The sequence below is a fragment of the Cupressus sempervirens genome, chromosome 1 (genome assembly GCF_028749045.1).
Source record: "Cupressus sempervirens isolate cs-2001-9-10 chromosome 1, ASM2874904v1, whole genome shotgun sequence".
NCBI lineage: Eukaryota > Viridiplantae > Streptophyta > Pinopsida > Cupressales > Cupressaceae > Cupressus > Cupressus sempervirens.
This window is the reverse complement of record NC_143118.1, coordinates 78,420,516-78,425,327: the sequence shown is the minus strand read 5'-3', so window position 1 is coordinate 78,425,327 and position 4,812 is coordinate 78,420,516. Positions and strand designations below refer to the sequence as shown.

At 32.8% G+C, this 4,812-nt stretch overlaps 1 pseudogene; it reads left to right on the top strand.

The window, feature by feature from the left end:
* Nucleotides 1-460: 460 nt before the first annotated feature.
* Nucleotides 461-4,159, top strand: LOC149576309 (DNA replication licensing factor MCM3 homolog 3-like; annotated as a pseudogene).
* The last annotated feature ends 653 nt before the right edge of the window (nucleotides 4,160-4,812 follow it).

Below are 4,812 nucleotides of genomic sequence, written 5' to 3'. Positions count from 1 at the left end.
ATTACTTGAGAAAATGGAATGCAATTCTAATCCCTGCTAAAGGCTACATAAATAATTTTTAATCAATGACTTCAAAAGCTACATCTAATTTGGGCATACAAGAAGCTTATGTAATTATTAGTTATTACATTTTCTCTATTGTTTATAATTGAAAAAATGAAAAGAGAATAAGATGAGAAGATAGTAGATTGTCAAGAGAGCTAAAAATATATTTTTTGTTTTACAATGAGTAGAAAAAGCTGCAGAAGACATAAGGGAGTCAAAATACAAAAAAAATAGAATAGCTACAATATTAATCTTGTATATATTGCTGTCAAAATTTTAAAGTAGAAGAAAAACTACACTACTAATATTGTATATATTGTTTTAGTTCAGTACTATTTTGGTGTTTATAAGTGGGGTTTGGATCGATAGTTTGCAGCACCTCATTTTCCCACTGTAGGAAGCTACATTGCCGATGATGGATATCAATGAGGAAGCTAATTTGGTGCACAAGTGCACTTTCATGGACTTTCTAGACCAAGATGTAAATTTCTTCTTTGCTCTCCTCTCATTTAATCTCATCAGCCTTTTAAAAGATTTACCAGTCAAATGTACTATGGTAGAAGCCATTAATGCATGATATAGCCTTTTAACATGTTTGTAGCAACATTTTCCAGGGGGAGCAAGGTGTGTACATGGACAAGATCAGAGGCATGATCACTCAGGGTCACTATCACCTACTTATAGACATGGTTGATCTAAGGAATTTCAGCCATGATTTAGCTCGCAGGGTGATAAGGAGTCCCAGTGAGTACATTCAGCCCTTATCTAATGCATTAGGGGAGGTGACAAGAAATGTGGATCCCAAGTATTTGCAAGAAGACCAAAAAATTCAAGTTGGTTTTGAAGGTCATTTTGGCTTTCACAACCTTACTCCTCGAGAACTCCTTTCTCCATTTCTTAGCACCATGGTTAGCATTGAGGGCATGGTCACTAAATGTATGTATATATTGCCACAGGCATGATCCCCCTATTTAAATTAGTTTGAAAATGCTTGACGATTGATGAACATCAAATGCCCTTTATTAGCCTTATCTGTTGGCTATGACTATATACATTGTTATCTAAAGAATTGATACTTTTGAGTGAATAGTAAAAAAAGGTGTTGAAACAAAAAATAGAGTTCACTTGTAACTGTGTTAGAAGATTGGAGTTCTAGATACTAGGGTATGTAAAGGATGTTTAAAACATTGCATTCCATCTTTTTCTTTTGTCTATTTTATGTTGTTGAATTTGTGACTAAATGAAGAAAAATTATGATTACTATTAGGTTGTGTGATAATATCCTTGCACAAGATTAGGTGTCTTAAATTGTTTTACCTCACCCCAAGGATTCTACAATGTATGGTTAACTAATTTCTTAACATAATAGCATCACTAGATTTTTGATATGTTCTCATTTGGTTCAATTGTCAAGGCCAACTTTTTAGTTGTGTTTTTGTCTTAGGATTGTAGGTTTTATACCTATTTAATTTTGTGACTAAGATCACTTCTTCCAGGGGATTTATGTGATAGAAGTTTCCTATTTATGACCAATAGGTTCTTTAGTAAGGTTGAAGGTTGATAAAAGTGTCCATTATTGCCCTATCACTAGAGAATTTCAAGCTCATGAATATCAAGATATAACATCAATGACTAGCCTACCTATAGGGCCTATCCATAGGGTCTATTTATCCTACATGAGTAAGTATTCCATACATTTTTGCCATAATATTTCTATTTCTTTTTCATAGGGTAATATTTTATGTAGTAGCTATTGATGCCATACAATTTTAAGGGATTAAGGAAAGTGAATTTGCTAATGTTATAATAGGATGATCAAGGGAATCTCTTAGTTATTGAATTTGGTTTGTGCAAGTATAGAGACCATTAGACAATATCTATGCAGGAAGTACCTAAGAACTCTACTCCTAGTTAGATACCTAGATCAATAGATATTATTGTAGAGGATGATTTGTTGACACTTGCAAGCTTAGAGATCATATAATAGTGGTGGGAATTCACAAGGAAATTCCTTGAAAAAGAAAAGGAAATGTCAATGGTGTCTTCAAGTACCTTGCCTTTTGAATAATCAATCACAAGTGGCACAATTCATTCATGGTAGCCCCCTTTTAGTTTGGAACCTTTTTCCAATTCAGGCATGTTTGACATATTTAGCGTTCCATTCAATGCAGGACTATTATTGTTTCCAATAATGTGTTTTAGCTCAATAAAGAGATAAATACCCCTATTTTTACAAGTGATGACATAAAAAACATCAATAAAATAGGAAATAAGTAGGATACATTTAGTCTACTAGAAGAGTCACTTGCACCTTCAATCTTTGGGCATAGTTGGATAAAGAAAGTTGTTGTATTGTAGCTACTAGGGGGTGTTAAAAAGAATCTAAAGAATGGAACTTATTTGAGAGGGGGAAACCCTTAATTTCATACTTTCTATATACTTCTCTTTCTAATGGTTTTTGAGCTCATGCATTTCTATCAATTTCATTATAGGGATATAAACATGATGATGGTTGGTGATCCTTTTGTTGCCAAATCCCAACTCCTAAGAGCCATCATGAATATTGCTCCCTTAGCAATATCAACTATAGGACAAGGGTCTTTTGGTGTTGGTTTGATAACCATTGTCACCTCTAACCAAGAGACAAGTAATTAGTTTTTAGAGATTTTATGTATGTGCTTGACTATTAGCTGTACATTTTTTGTTGTTAAGAGGCCTAGTTTGTCATGGGCATATGCTTTGATGATAACCAATTTGACATTATTTCATTGGTCAAATACTGGATGGTTCTATGAATTTTTTTTTTTCCTTGGCTAATTAGTTTAAATTAATTCAGGTGAACATAGGCTAGAAGCTAGAGAAATGGTTTTAGTAGACCATGGTGTTGTTTGCATTGATGAATTTGATAAGATGAGCGATCAAGTCCATGTGTCTATACATGAGGTTATGGAGAAAAATATAGTAACAATTTCTAAAGAAGGAATTCATGCATCTCTAAATGCATGATGTAGTGTGGTTGCTATTGCAAACCCTATCTATGGAACTATAAGTGTTTTCAACTTCCCAGGCCTTTCACAGTAGTATTTACCTCTGCTTTGGGATTATAGACTTTCTTTGCTTTAGTATTATTTACCCATAGGTAATGTGTATTGCCTATAATTTGATACAACACAAAGTTGTGTTTTTTGGGCAAATTTGATGCTAAATATGATCTTCAAAATCTCATTTGTGTAGTATGATCACTCACTTACTCCAACCAAGAATATTGGACTTCTAGATTCTTTATTCTCTTATTTTGATTTTCCCTTTATTGTACTAGATCAAATGGATCCTAATATTGATCGTAGGATATTTGAGCATGTTTTATGTATGCATTGTTATAGGTCTTCAGCAGAAGACAGTGGTATACATCTCTACTCATTTATCATTGAATATAATTGGAATATGTCTTCATATTTTATAGTTGATATGATTGACCAAAATATTCTACAGGAATGGTGATTGTTGACAGAAATTCAAGAAACATGGAAGAAGATGAAGTAGAGACTTCTGCATCCACTTTTTTGAAATATAATTGTCTATTGCATGGTGAGAAAAAGACCAGGCATTTCAAAAATGAAATCCTAACTATAAAATTCTTGAAGAAATACATTAATTATGCTAAGAGTAAGCATCAACCTGTGCTGACAGATGAGGTGATTTTTCTAAGGTTTCAAATTTTTTACATTGCTTTTGTGTAAATTGTTTTATATTCTTATGTTTCTTTATTTGCCAAACCCACATGGAAGTAAAAATTCATGTTCACAGTTGTGTGCTAATGATGATAATTTATAGGCATCAAAAAATATTGCAACTACATATGCCAAAATACATAATGCGGGTGTAGAAGCTAAGGTTTGTAATAAGTGTGCCTAGTCATTTTGAAATGTTTAGGTTTATTCTTGATGTTAGTCAGTACTTTTAGAGCAATCTATTCTTTTTTTAAACTCTTGATTTAATCTTTTTAATGTTTGGGTTGTAGTCTGGAGGAGGCACATTACTAGTTACTGCCCATACACTGGAGACTAAAATTTGTCTTTCAACTGCTCATGCAAAGATGAAGTTGATAAATTAGGTGAGAAACCCTTTAATTATAAATCTTGAGTTTTACACTACAATAACCAAAAATGTCTTTTAGCCTTTTGAGGCCTTTGAAAAGATCACTTGGATCCATATTCATCTTCTTTATAACTTTAATCATGTGGCTATCTCTCTATATTTTTAGGATGTATGCATATAGCTTTAAGTAGTTACTCTGCTTTTAAGCTACTTGTTTTTGTCATTATTTGAAAAAAAGCATCTCTTGAAATAAAGTTATGCTGGGGTGACTTTTGTGTGCATTCAGTCAATATATGATGGTGAATCACATGGAGACCATAACTATGGATGAGGTTGCAAGGGTGATAAATAGAGGGAACACTCATGATCCTTATAGTTTAGTAGAGATAACTTTTTTGCTGTAGGTATTTGTCATATTAAGTTGTATTTATGTCTATTTATTGGCTATATTGAATTGATTAATACTTACACAAAGCTGAGTTTTGCTTTATGTTGTGACAGAGACTACAAGATGGTAACAGATTGATGATGGTGGATCAAGTTGTGCACCTTGTTTGAACAAAAGCAAATGTTAAGCTAAAGCCCCTAGTTGCTGAATTTATAATAGGATGCCCCTATCATGTTAAATTCTGAATATATTTGATTCAAATTGAAGTTGGTTTCTATTGA